Source organism: Odocoileus virginianus, chromosome 11, assembly GCF_023699985.2.
Source record: "Odocoileus virginianus isolate 20LAN1187 ecotype Illinois chromosome 11, Ovbor_1.2, whole genome shotgun sequence".
Lineage (NCBI taxonomy): Eukaryota > Metazoa > Chordata > Mammalia > Artiodactyla > Cervidae > Odocoileus > Odocoileus virginianus.
Genome location: NC_069684.1, coordinates 61,667,448 through 61,682,441, shown reverse-complemented (window position 1 = coordinate 61,682,441; position 14,994 = coordinate 61,667,448). Strand labels below are relative to the sequence as shown.

The 14,994-nt window shown below is 37.6% G+C and overlaps 1 long non-coding RNA gene across 2 annotated transcripts in view; it reads left to right on the top strand.

The window, feature by feature from the left end:
* Window positions 1-3,882: 3,882 nt before the first annotated feature.
* LOC110147896 (uncharacterized) overlaps window positions 3,883-14,994 on the top strand; it is a 28,411-nt gene continuing 17,299 nt past the window's right edge. The window contains exons 1-3 of one of the 2 annotated variants that reach the window (XR_011490163.1): window positions 3,883-3,995; window positions 5,405-5,448; window positions 14,460-14,532. This is a non-coding gene — a long non-coding RNA (uncharacterized lncRNA). The remainder of the gene's footprint in view (window positions 3,996-5,404; window positions 5,449-14,459; window positions 14,533-14,994) is intronic. The other variant, XR_011490162.1, reaches the window with a different exon arrangement.

The following is a 14,994-nucleotide window of genomic DNA, read 5'->3' as shown; positions in this document are numbered from 1 at the left end:
TTGAAAGTGTTGGCCACAGCAATCAGGGCAGAAGAAGAAGTAGAAGGAATCCAGATAGGAAAAGAAGAAGTGAAACTCTCTCTGTTTGCAGATAACATGATCCTCTAAATAGAAAACCCTAAAGACTCCACCAGAAAATTACTAGAGCTAATCAATGAATACAGTAAAGTTGCAGGATATAAAATTAACACACAGAAATCTCTTGCATTCCTATACACTAACAATGAGAAAACAGAAGGAGAAATTAAGGAAATGATACCATTCACCATTGCAACAAAAAGAATAAAATACTTAGGAGTATATCTACCTAAAGAAACAAAAGACCTATACATAGAAAACTATAAAACACTGATGAAAGAAATCAAAGAGGACACAAACAGATGGAGAAATATACCATGTTCATGGATTGGAAGAATCAATATTGTCAAAATGGCTATTCTACCCAAAGCAATCTACAGATTCAATGCAATCCCTATCAAACTACCAACGGTATTTTTCACAGAACTAGAACAATTAATTTCACAATTTGTATGGAAATACAAAAAACCTCGAATAGCCAAAGTAACCTTGAGAAAGAAGAATGGAACTGGAGGAATCAACCTGCCTGACTTCAGACTATACTACAAAGCCACAGTCATCAAGACAGTATGGTACTGGCACAAAGACAGAAATATAGATCAATGGAACAGAATAGAAAGCCCAGAGATAAATCCACGAACCTATGGTCACCTTATCTTCGACAAAGGAGGCAAGGATATACAACGGAAAAAAGGCAACCTCTTTAACAAGTGGTGCTGGGAAAACTGGTCAACCACCTGTAAAAGAATGAAACTAGAACACTTTCTAACACCATACACAAAAATAAACTCAAAATGGATTAAAGATCTAAATGTAAGACCAGAAACTATAAAACTCCTAGAGGATAACATAGGCAAAACACTCTCTGACATAAATCACAGCAGGATCCTCTATAACCCACATCCCAGACTTTTAGAAACAAAAGCAAAAATAAACAAATGGGACCTAATGAAACTTAAAAGCTTTTGCACAACAAAGGAAACTATAAGCAAGGGGAAAAGACAGCCCTCAGATTGGGAGAAAATAATAGCATATGAAGCAACAGACAAAGGATTAATCTCAAAAATATACAAGCAACACCTGCAGCTCAATTCCAGAAAAATAAATGACCCAATCAAAAAAAGGGGCCAAAGTACTAGACAGACATTTCTCCAAGGAAGACATACGGATGGCAAAAAAACACATGAAAAGATGCTCAACATCACTCATTATCAGAGAAATGCAAATCAAAGCCACAATGAGGTACCATTACACGCCAGTCAGGATGGCTGCTATCCAAAAGTCTACAAGCAATAAATGCTGGAGAGGGTGTGGAGAAAAGGGAACCCTCTTACACTGTTGGTGGGGAATGCAAATTAGTTGAGCCACTATGGAAAACAGTGTGGAGATTCCTTAAAAAGCTGGAAATAGATCTGCCATATGACCTAGCAATACCACTTCTAGGCATACACACTGAGGAAACCAGATCCGAAAGAGACACATGCACCCCAATGTTCATCGCAGCACTGTTTATAATAGCCAGGTCATGGAAGCAACCTAGATGCCCATCAGCAGACGAATGGATGAGGAAGCTGTGGTACATATACACCATGGAATATTACTCAGCCATTAAAAAGAATTCATTTGAATCAGTTCTAATGAGATGGGTGAAACTGGAGCCCATTATACAGAGCTAAGTAAGCCAGAAAGATAAAGACCATTACATTATACTAACACATATGTATGGAATTTAGAAAGATGGTAACGATAACCCTATATGCAAAAAAAGAAAAAGAGGCTCAGATGTATAGAACAGACTTGTGGACTCTGTGGGAGAAGGCGAGGGCAGGATGTTTCAAGAGAACAGTATCGAAACATGTTTATCTAGGGCGAAACAGATCACCAGCCCAGGTTGGATGCATGAGACAAGTGCTCAGACCTGGTGCACTGGGAAGACCCAGAGGGATGGGGTGGAGAGGGAGGTGGGAGGGGGGACCGGGATGGGGAATACATGTAAATCCATGGCTAATTCATTTCAATGTATGACAAAAACCACTGCAATGTTGTAAAGTAATTAGCCTCCAACTAATAAAAATAAATGGAAAAAAAAAAAAAAAACAGTGTTGCCTCAATAAAAGTAAAAAAGAAATAAAAAATAAAATAATTTAATATTTAAAATGGAAACGGTGGAAATCTAGCTAATTCAGCATGATGATGGCTAAGAATGAATTTAGAGAGATAGTATCAGTACTGAAACTAGCAAACTTAAAATGTGGGAAATGAGGCACAGGGATTTTAAATAAATTTCCCAAAGCCAGAGAGCTAATGGCAAAACTGTGATTTGAATTTTGATAGCTCCAGAGTCTACATTCTTAACTTTATTCCTTATTAAGAATATTAACTACACATGATGAATAAAGAACAGAGATAAAAGACAGCTTCTATATTCCAGATTTTAGTGATTGAGTATATGGTGATATTGAAATGGAGCAGGACCCTATGGTCCTTGCCCACCCCACTATGTCCTCTGCCTGCCTTTTGCCTGAGGAAAGACTTTAGCCAAAGAATAAGATTAATCAGAGAAGTGATAAAAATGCAGAAACAAAGAGAAGCAATCAAACAAGACAATACAATCATAGTTTAGACAATAAGCAAAGTTAAGGACCTTTATTCTGAGTCATATCCTGTGAGCTGTCCTATAGATACTGAAACCCCCAACAGGTGGAAGAAGCTAATTGCATGATGACCAAGTCTAAGCTATGACACAATTTGCTCCATTTCACACAGTTCCAAGAACTGGTCTCAAAGAAGTGAGAGCAAGCTGACTCTGAAACTGAAGACCAACTATACCTAAAACAAGATGACACTGATCAGACCTCCACACGATTAACTTCAAGATGACTCTCAGAGCTGACTGTGCTGTTTCTGCATGTAGCCCCCTCTTGCCCACTGGCTGTGTGGGGTGGGGAGCAAGTCAGCCTTTGGATAGGTGTCCGCACTTCCCCCAGCCTTCAGTTGTCAGAATCCAAAATGAAGCAAACTTTCATTTCCAAAACATCGCCTCTTTAATGGCTTTTGTGTGGCAAGCAGCCATACCCCCCACTTTCGTTTACAATACTTGATGAAATAATAAAGTTCTATAAAGATAGGCCCAATATAAAAGGGAAGGGAATGTTTTGAACAAAAACTTATTGTATAACATTGGAGTAGCAGAATTCCACCAGCTGGAGCAGCAGTGGTGAAGTGAACATGCCTTGAGACAGGAAGGCACTGAGTGTATTCAAGGCCTGGGGTATAAGGGAAAAATAAAGTGAGTTGTTACCTTGTTACATACTCAGATTGAGACAGCTCTAAAGGCTGCTCAAATTTGCTTTAGGCAATTAGATATGTTTCTGATCATTAGAAATAACATTTAAAGTTAGGAAAAATCATTTCTGAAAAAAAGACTTAAATGAAATTGTCTTGAACAGGCAGAAAAGACAGTGGTTTTGTTATGCCCGATGTCCGAATCCCCAAGCGGGAAGAGAGAAGGCTTCCAAGACAATGCAACTCGCAAAAAAAGGGAAGTTTATTGCTGACTCGAGTCAGGGCTCCCACTGCACCTCCAACGCAGTGGTACGGGGTCAGAGAGCGCTGAGCTCAAGCTGTTACCCAATTTATAAGGTGTGCATAAGCAGTTGGTAGCTGGCTTAAGCCGATTGGTTACATGTTTGCAAAGTAATCTTATTGGCCCAAACCTTCGTGGGCTTTTTTCAAACTTGGGCGTTCACAGGCTTTTCAGCTTTCCCCTGATAGGTTCCCTTTTTCTTGCTAGGCGCGTGTTGATTGACTGGCTCCAGGTTACCTGATGGGGGCAGGGAATCCCACCATTTCAAGGGAAACTGAAACCCAGGTCCGGGCCACCTGCCAGCCCCAGCAGCCCCACAGTTTCAAGGATGGTGAGAAACAACTGATGATTGCTCTTCCATCATGTACTAATTTTTAAAATTATATCTTCTCCTCAAGAACATTCCACATGTTTATTACATTCTAGTATGACTAGAACACAATTTAAACTTTTAATACCATTAAGAATGGTATTAAATGGGCTTCCCTAGTGGCTCAGAGGTTAAAGCGTTTGCCTGCAATGCAGGAGACCTGGGTTCAATCCCTGGGTTGGGAAGATCCCCTGGAGAAGGAAATGGCAACCTATTCCAATCCAGTTTTCTTGCCTGGAGAATCCCATGGATGGAGGAGCCAGGTGGTCCACGGGTTGCAAAGAGTCAGACACGACTGAGTGACTTCACTCTCACTTTCACCATTAAGAATAATCAATAGATATACTAATTATTGAATCAATTTTCTATACCTCTTTTCTTAGTTTCAGTTGTCTGATACTAGTATTATAGTACTTAAAATAGCCCTTTCTTAACCTATAAAATCAACTCTTACTGACATCCAGTGAACTATGGTGACATCACCAAAATTAACAATATGTCTAAAAAAGAACAAATCTATTCTTGTTGGTGGAATTCATGGTTTCTCTAAAAATACTAAAGCATCTGAAATTTAGTATATGTGAAATAAAGAGGAGAACTTTAACAAAGTTAGTTATTTAAAAATTTCATCAAATTTAGCAGCAAAAGAATCACCTATTTTGCTGGTTTAAGTCTCCTCCAGGGGATCTTCCCAATCCAGGGATGGAACCCACATCTCTGTCTCCTGCATTGGCAGGTGGGTTCTTTACCACTAGTGCTTCCTGGGAAGCCCTTAAGCTGTTTTAATGGCATAAGAACAGAAGGTTGAATACAGTGGAGGAGAGATAATAACAAAAAAGAAAAATGTGTACAGGTAGAGTGCTAAGGAAGAGGCTAGGTAAAGGTGATAGCTAGTAAGATGTAGCATTAAAGGAGGTTTAGGTATTATTTCCTTTTTAAAAAATGGTCTTTTTAAAGACCTGATCAAATTTAAAAGATACTGAAATACCACCCACCCTCATCCCCACCCTAAGAAAAGTAGCAACGATGTAATGGAGCAACTCCCCAAATACAAACTAGAAATGATGGAAAGCACAGATAATGAAGCTAGCCAGAGAAAACCATATGTATTTATCCATTTGAATAGAAAAAAAATCTGGATACAGGTAAGTTACTCAAGAGGAAGAAAGTTCAGAGAGATCTTTTAGAATATCTTCTATTTTCACATAAAAGTAATAGGTATATCCAAATGGCAAGAGTCAATGTGGAATAGATGGTGTAAAGGACATATGAAGAGTGAGACTGTAAGAAATCAGACTGTAAGGGAGAGAGTTTAAAAATCCTCCACTATGTTATTTAATCCACATTCTCATTTTATTTTTCATTTCCAGTTGAAAACTGAGGTCCACAGAACACCACATATTAAGTAAAAGAGGTGAGTTTCTATTGCATGCTCTTCTGACTCCAAATCGCATGCTCTTAGTTAAAACCCTATATTAGGATATCAAAGTGTCCTTTTTTGTGCTATTAGAAAAAGGAGAGAGAGTTCATTTTGAATTCAAGAGCGTAAATCTGTAGTGGTGCTGATTTGTGCCCTTCAGGTGAATTCTCAGAAGTGCTAAGCATCCTTCCTGGATCTGAAAGAACAGACCAAAATGTTCTATGGTTAATGAGCAACAGGTCATTTCTCCAGAAGCATAAAGGCAAGTCATCTGAGGGTACCAATGAGAGAATAATTACAATCAGGAATCATTAGGGCCCTGTTGACGAGTACTGAAATAAATGTTGATTGATAACTCAGCATGAGGTAAGGAGTTCAATATCTTTTAAAATGAGGTTAAAGCACACGTATCATCAGAATAAAGGGGTAAGAAAGAAAAATGAAAAGGTGAAGTGTTTTAGTTGAGTTTGAATGAAACCGCTCAGGCTTATGAGACTTACTGAGAACCATTTGGAAATCATCTGTGTAATAAAGTAGTAGATAGAAATATATGTTGCTAATTATTTATATTTTTAGAACTTTTGGAGATAAAAATATTTCAAAAGTATTTAGCTAATATGAATATTTAAGAAAAGAAGTAAAAAGGAGAATGAGATTTTTCATGTATGTGTAAAATCTAGGCTATTTTTGTCCCAGCTATTACTGTAGATGTCTTTGCACCTGCAGGTTTCCTAGTCATATCTGTGATTCACATTTTTAATAGTATCCTAATGGCAACTAATTTGCACAGATTAGTTGAAGCTAATATTTAAACAATATGATATTAAAAAAAATAAACAACCTTCCACTCCAACCACATGAAACAAATTGAATGGCCCCAAATAAAATTATTTCTCTCTGCCATAACTGGATTTTCTCCAGCTTTCTGCTTTGAGAGTTCCTACTCAACTTTCAAAGCCAATTTCATATTTATCTTCTATAAAGAAGACCTCCGACTTGCTAAGTCGCTTCAGTCATCTCTGACTCCGTGCAACCACATGGACTGTAGCACACCAAGCTCCTCTGTCCACGGGGATTCTCCAGGCAAGAATATGGGAGTGGGTTGCCATACACTTCTCTTGGCAATCTCCCCAATTCAGGGACTGAACCCACACCTCTTATGTCTACTGCATTGACAAGCAGATTTTTTACCACCAACACCACCTGGGAAGAACTTACCTACTGTATATCAAAGAGGGCTTTATCCTTGGTTTTCCACTATCTTGTAGAAATTCCTGCCATCTCAATTACAGTATTATATTTTTGAATTTGTTCACATGTGTTATATTATACTGTATATGTCTTACCAATGGTTGGTAAGTTATTTAACGTCAATGATGACAACTTATTTATTTTCGTATCCTAGAAGCTAGGTAAGCATTTGACAAAGATTTATCAGTTAGGAATTTGAAAGGGTAGAGGCTCTATGTGACAGAGTCTAATTGTAGACAAAAACCCTTGAAATCTCAGTTCTCCTATCTGAGGTCTTAGTTGCATCTTGCCCAATGATCCTTATTGTCTCAAATGACAAAGCAACATCAATAAAATTTAGAAAAGTGCAGTCTCTTCTTAGTGGAGCCAGAAAACCTGAATCAGTGCCCAGTCACCTAGAGAATGCTCCAGGTCAAGGAAAGGAAGAAGAGGATGCTTTTATATGAGCACTATATTATTGACTTTTATCTGCCACAGGAGAGACGTTCATTTTAAAAAGGAATCATTTGAATTCCCTGGACAGAATTTGAATGTATAAAGTTAAATGAATAATACCATCTTCCACATGATTTAGCTTAACCCTTTAAAAAGTTCTCTTGCAAAATTTCCCTGATCTTGAGGTTTTTCAGATTTGATTTTATTGCTTACTAAATGTTAAAAATAATTTAAGAAAAATTATATAATTATTCAATTATATGATTTCTACACAAAGAATAACAGAGGATAAGGCTGACCACGTGACTGAGGATAAACAGTCCTGCTCCCACTGCCCAGAATGCAACTCAGGTCCTGGGAGCCCAGCTCACAGTTCAGTGTCTCCTGGAGCCCAAGGGGAGGGCAGCAGACTCCCACCCTACCCTGACCTGCTCTCAGCAGTGCTACACAGCCCCACTCAAGTCATACCTTGCCAGTGGAAGTCCATCCACCTTGGGGCTGAGGGACAGGTTGTCCATTATTTTTGCTGTTTTTCAGTCATTAAGTCATGTCCAGTTCTTCGTATCCCCATGGACTCCAGCACTCCAGGTTCCCCTGTCCTCCACTATTTCTCAGAGTTTGCCAGAATTTGATCAAATGCATGTCCATTGAGTTGGTGATGCTATCTAGTTCATTCATAGCATCCAGGATATGGTGGCTCCTAATGTAATCTTCTCATGATGTCTCTTACTAACACTTGGGCTTCTACAAGGGCTTCCCTGGAGGCTCAGATGGTAAAGAATCTGCCAACAATGTGGAAGACTTGGGTTTCATCCCTGGGTCTGGGAGATCCTCTGGAGAAGGGAATGGCTACCCACCCCAGTATTCTTGCTGGAGAATTCTGTGGACAGAAGAGCCTGGTGGGCTGCAGTCCATGGGGTTGCAAAGAGTTTGACAAAAATGAGCAACTGAAACTTGAAAACAATTAGAACTTTAGTGCTTTTTTTGGTGGCTCAGATGATAAAGAATCTTCCTGCCAAGCAGAAGACCCAGGTTTGATCACTAGGTTGAGAAGATCCCTTGGATAAGGAAATGGCAACCTACTCCAGTAATTTTGCCAAGAGAAGTCCATGAACAGAGGAGCCTGGTGACTAACACTTTCACTTTCCAACAGGCCAGTTAGCATCACAAGTTTGGATAAACTGGATCTGGGATTCACCAGGGCTTTGGCACCCAGACAGTGCCTAGCCAGGTTGACATGGATAGGCGGTAAATCTCAGAACATACTGGAACTTCAGCTTCTGGACAATGATGGGTCTCACCCATGCAGACAAGAGCCCAGTGTCCCCAGTACCTGCTCTATCACAATGGGAGTAAAAGGTGAAGAAAAGTGGGGAGAAGCTTCCTGCATGTGATTGACTCCTAAGTAGGGGGGCCCATTTTCAAAAGAGAAAGCAGAGGAAGGGCTTGAGGTATAAAATTTCAGGTAGTTATATGAGTGCTGAAGACAATTCACAAGGTCCTTTTTTGGTGCGTGGTATCTAATTTCCTCGGCATCCTTTATTGAGAGGATTTTCCCCAGTGTATGGCCTTGTGAACGTCCTTGGGAACTTTGTCATAAATTAACTGACCACCTACGTGTGGGATTATTTCAGGGTTCTCTGTTCTGTTTCTTTCTGATGCAGCTGTAAATGGGATTTTCTTTCTTAGTTTTCCTTTCTGATACTTCTACTTCTTTATTAGTGTATAGAAATCCAACTGACTTTTCTGTATTGCTTTTACATCATGCAACTTTACTAAATTCATGCATTACTTGCATCTTTGGCTGGTTTGATATGAAACGTTTTAATTCAAAAAATCCATTGTTTCTATCATACCCCTGGTCATCCACAACACCCAAGACATTGTTCAGTTCAGTTCAGTCGCTCAGTCATGTCCGACTCTTCACGACCCCATGATTTGCAGCATGCCAGGCCTCCCTGTCCATCACAAACTCCCGGGGTTTACTCAAACTCATGCCCATTGAGTCGGTGATACCATCCAGCCATCTCATCCTCTGCCATCCTCTTCTCCTCCTGCCCCCAATTCCTCCCAGCATCAGGGTATTTTCCAACGAATCAACTCTTCGCATGATGTGGCCAAAGTATTGACGTTTCAGCTTCAGCATCAGTTCATCAGTCCAATGAACACCCAGGACTGATCTCTTTAGGATGGACTGGTTGGATCTCCTTGCAGTCCAAGGGACTCTCAAGAGTCTTCTCAAACACCACAGTTCAAAGCATCAATTTTTTGGCACTCATCTTTCTTCACAGTCCAACTCTCACATCCATACATGACCACTGGAAAAACTATAGCCTTGGCTAGACGGACCTTTGTTGGCAAAGTAATGTCTCTGCATTTTAATATGCTATCTAGGTTGGTCATTACTTTCCTTCCAAGGAATAAGCATCTTTTAATTTCATGGCTGCAGTCACCATCTGCAGTGATTTTGGAGCCCCCAAAAAATAAAGTCTGACATTGTTTCCACTGTTTCCCCATTTATTTCCCATGAGGTGATAGGACCAGATGCCATGATCTTAGTTTTCTGAATGTTAAGATTTAAGCCAACTCTTTACTATCCTCTTTCACTTTCATCAAGAGGCTCTTTACTTCACTTTATGCCCTAAGGATTGTGTCATCTGCATATCTGAGGTTATTGATATTTCTCCCGGCAATCTTGATTCCAGCTTGTGCTTCTTCCAGCCCAGCATTTCTCATGATGTACCCTGCATATAAGTTAAATAAGCAGGGTGACAATATACAGCCTTAACATACTCCTTTTCCTATTTGGAACCAGTCTGTTGTTCCATGTCCAGTTCTAACTGTTGCTTCCTGACCCGCATACAGGTTTCTCAACAGGCAGGTCAGGTGGTCTGGTATTCCCATCTTTTCAGGATTTTCCACAGTTTATTGTGATCCACACAGTCAAAGGTTTTGTTGTAGTCAGTAAAGCAGAAATAGATGTTTTTCTGAAATTCTCTTGCTTTTTTGATGATCCAGCAGATGTTGGCAATTTGATCTCTGGTTCCTCTGCCTTTTCTAAAACCAGCTTGAACATCTGGAAGTTCTCACTTCACGTTTTGCTGAAGCCTGGCTTGGAGAACTTTAAGCATTACTTTACTAGCGTGTCAGATGAGTGCAATTGTGCAGTAGTTTGAGCATTCTTTGGGATTGCCTTTCTTAGGGATTGGAATGAAATCTGACCTTTTCCAGTCCTGTGGCCACTACTGAGTTTTCCAACTTTGCTGGCATATTGAGTGCAGCACTTTCCCAGCATCATCTTTCAGGATTTGAAATAGCTAAACTGGAATTCAATCACCTCCACTAGCTTTGTTCGTAGTGATGCTTTCTAAGTCCCACTTGACTTCACATTCCAGGATGTCTGCTTCGAGGTGAATGATCACATCATTGTGACATAGTTACTACTAATATAATCTTCCCACAGTAACTTTTAATAATATGTTAATTTCTATAAGTGCAATTAACTTAACCATTTTGAGTGAACTGAATCTCAGTAGGGCTTGGCCCTTATCATGAAATGTGAAGTCTTATCTACTATTCTGGTATGGTCTTTATATGTTTGCTTTGGAACGTGATTTATTTTATAGTAATTTCAAACATACAGAAAATTTACTCTTTATCTGTAAGTTCAGATTCCCCAGTTATCTTTGATTTGCCACATATGCCAATTTAAATGAAATTCCCATTGTGTGTTTTAGGAACGACACTGTCCCAGGGAATACCCACATATCCCCCAAATGAGAAATCATTATGGCTTTCGCCTTCTAATCCAATGGTCCACCTTCCACTTTCACCACCTGTCCAAATGTCTTTTTCCATTCTGATTCAGTTTTGTTTTTGTTTTTTTTTTTTTCCTGGAAGTGCCATGGAGACTTTCCTGCATCTTCACAACAGTAATGGATTTAAAGCACAAAAGATGAATATGGTCTGGGTAGATTTTTTTATGGCTTCTTTCACTTAGGATGTTTTCAGTGTTCACACACATTGTAATATGTATCAGTACTTCATTCACATTTTCTATGGTGATTAAATCTACTGAACATAACCTTTACCATTTAAAGTATATAATTATATAACATTCATCATTTTGTTGTAGAAATATCCTCACCATCCGTCTCTCATACTTTTTCTTTTTTCTAAGTGAAACTGCATCCAATAAATACTAATTCTCTTCAACACTTGTCAACCATGTTCTGTCTTCTGTCTCTGAAGTTCACTTCTCTGGATACGTCATTGAAGTGGAAACATAATATTCATCCTTTTGGAACCAAGTTATTTCATCAGCATAATGCCTTTACAGCTCATGTATATCATTGCAAGGGCCTTAATTTCCTTAGTTTCTAGACTGAATAATATCCCCTTGTACATATATCTCATTTTGTCAGTTTATCTATCCATTGGCACTTGGGTGACCTCCACCTTTTGCCCGGTCTGAGTAATGCTGATGTGAATAAAGGTGTACAAATATTTGTTGCACTCACTGATTTCAAATATTTGGGTATATGCTCTGAAGTGGAATTGATGGATCTTTCACTAATTTATGTTTAAGTTTTTGGTGAACTGCCATACTTTTTCCACAGCAGATGCACTGTTTTACTCTATTTTCATATACGGCAGAATAATATAGAAATTTATTGATCTACCCTCTTCTGTTTATCCATTCATTCACTGATGGATATTCAAATTGTTTCTACTGTTGAGCCAATGTAAACAATGCTGCCATGAGTAAAGACAATGAGTATTAGTATTATTTTTGGTCTCTTACATTAAAAGATAATTAAGTCAACTTTATTCTAGTATCAGTTTGTTTTTACTTTGAAGAGAGAAACTATTTCTTCTAGCTTATTAGATTTTTTAATAACAAAATAATTTATATGCATCCCTGTATCAAAGAAGATATATTTATACATTCAATGACAATTTCTACTATTATAAATAATGTAATAAATATTCCCATGCATGTTTTGATATCCAATTATGAAAGTATTTCAGGGGAAGACAACTGGATTACTTAATAAACCATGAAGATGTTTCTGTTATTCTCATTTTTCAGGTGAAGGAATCAAGATTGAGAGAAATTAATATCTTGCCCAAAGTCATTCATTAGAATGTGGCAGATGCACAACATAAAAAGACATATATTTGATTTAAAACCCAATTATAATCAGTTTGTAGTTCTACACAAACCTGATGCTACTTTTGTAAAGTCATCTCAACTTCTTTCCCTGTGCTCAACAGTGATTGCATATAATGATAATCATTATGTCTTCTGATGGTATTTAAAATGAAAATCTTTATAAGAGATCAACAATACAGCAAATCACTATTATAGTAAATCATGGAAATGAATTGCCAATCTCTGTTTCTCACTAAATGCAGAACGTTTTCCTCCCATAAAAATTGACTTTGCATAAATAGACCACAAGGATTAACTATTTTGACTTTTAACAAGTTATAATTTCTTTGATCATAAATTTGTTTATTTGTAAAATGTGAGGGCCATCTCTGCTTTACAGTGGTAGTCATGGTAGCATACATTTATGTAGTGAGTGCATAGTTTGTACAAGGCACAGTTCTAAGCATGATCCATTTTGTCTCAAAATATTATATCTCCTAGACAAACTCACATATTTTCTTCTACCATTTTTCCTTCCTTCCTCTTTTGTTCCTTCTTTTTTTTTTTTTTTCTTTTTTGATAAAGAATATGAGAAAGTGAGGCATGGGAAAATTAAGAAATATATTGAAAGCCTCACAGATAGAAAGTCATAGTGTAAGAATTTGAAGATTGACAACCTCCTTCAGTCTGTCCTTTAAACCACACAACAGAACACCTTACACTCTGGCTTATGTTAAAGATAAAATTTAATGTCTCTGTAAATGTCTTTCAAACCAACATAAAAACAGAATGTTGCTCTAAGTAACTCTAAGGAAAAAAATATTGTTTTTATATTTGTACCTACTCCTTTACCAATTTTATCCTGATAGAGGTTTTAAAAACTTTAGAAAGTTTTAGGATAAAAGGACTTCAATAAAGCAGTTTTTAATATTTCAATACAGTTTAATGTATTTTGACTAGGAAGATTTCAATATAATTATTCTGCAAAAAAGTGTGCACTAGAAAATGAGAAATATTCATGAACTAAGAAGCCATTAATGAAATAAAAATATACTTAGAAGAGCACAATATCTTTTTATCATGCTTATTTTTTAACCATGGAATTGAGCATAGACACTTGCAAAGCACAGAAATCTTTGAAGCATGTAGTTTGAAAAAACATCAAACTGTATAAAAATATACATTGTCAGAATAAAACCTTGCAAATTTACTCTTCTAATCCTCACATATTATAGAATGTTTAAAATTATATACAAGCTATCAGATGATCCTTTGTCAAAATTTTACTCCAGAGCTGAAATTAAGCTCCTTTTAATTTTTTTTTTACATATAATATAGCACATTTATTAGCTCCTTGCATGCTGAAAAATAAAATTCAGAATTAAAATGGAGTGTCTGTTATAATTACAATGATTGTGATAGTAGCTATGTTGCTTTCATTGTGATCATTACATTCATCTTTACTCCCTGAAAACATAAAAAGGTTGTTCTCTGTCATCTTGAATCTCAAAGAATGGCATGGTGAATTTGAGTCAAGCTGAGTACATTTCAAGGGCTGGGAAGTTAAGGTCAAGAAAATGTAGCTGTGCCATTGAGGTGCAAGTTATCCACAAAGCACAGAGCAGGGTTTGTTCAGACATGGCCAATCTATTGCCTTATCCTATTGACAAAGTATCTAAATACCACTGCAGGTGCCATTAATCCAAGCTCTTTCAGTTCTCATTGTATTCTACATGCCCAAAACTCCCTTCAAAAGAGAAAGGCAGTAACACATTTCTATGGGAAAAAACACTATAAAAAGCACTTATAAATATATTTTATTCATAAATGGAAATTGATATATTCTATATTGTTTTTCAGGCAGATATATTTTAAACTTTTTCCTACTCTAGTGGGGAATTTTCTGCTAAAGATAGATAAACTCTCAGAATATTTAACATAACTTCAATTTTCTATTTTATTTAAATAAAATTGGACTGAGCAAAAAAAATTCCAAGCAAACATAGATCACCACTTTGAAAATTTCACAAACTCCCCAAAACCTGGAATTTGCTTAAGCAACAAAACCAACAAAATGTCAGAAACTGCTGTTATTAAATATATTATGAACACAATTTGATTAAAAATTTCAGATAATTTAAAAGTATTTCTTTGTTGTTATTAGCCTTTAAGAAGAGTCAATATGATGACATTCATTTTCTTCCAGACACGTTGGCTGAGTTCAGGCAAACACAAAGGTAATTATTTATTTGTTATTGTTCAGTTGCTAAGTCATGTCCCACTCTTTGTGACCCCATGAACTGCAGCATACTAGGCTTCCCTGTCCTTCACTATTTCCCAGAGTTTGCTCAGAACTTATGTCCATTGTGTCAGTGATGCCATCCAACCATCTCATCCTCTGTCGCCCCCTTCTCTTCTTGCCCTCAATCTTTCCTAGCATCTGGGTCTTTTCCAGTGAGTCAGCTCTTTACATCAGGTGGCCAATGCTTTGGAGCTTCAGCTCCAGCATTAGTCCATCTAATGAATATTCAGGGTTGATTTCTTTTAGAATTGACAGCTTTGATCTCCTTGCTGTCCAAGGGACTCTCAAGAGTTTTCTCTAGCACCATAGTTTAAAAAGGTTTGCCTGGTGGATCAGTTGGTAAAGAGTCTGCCTGCAATGCAGGAGACCTGGGTTTGATCCCTGGGTCAGAAAGATC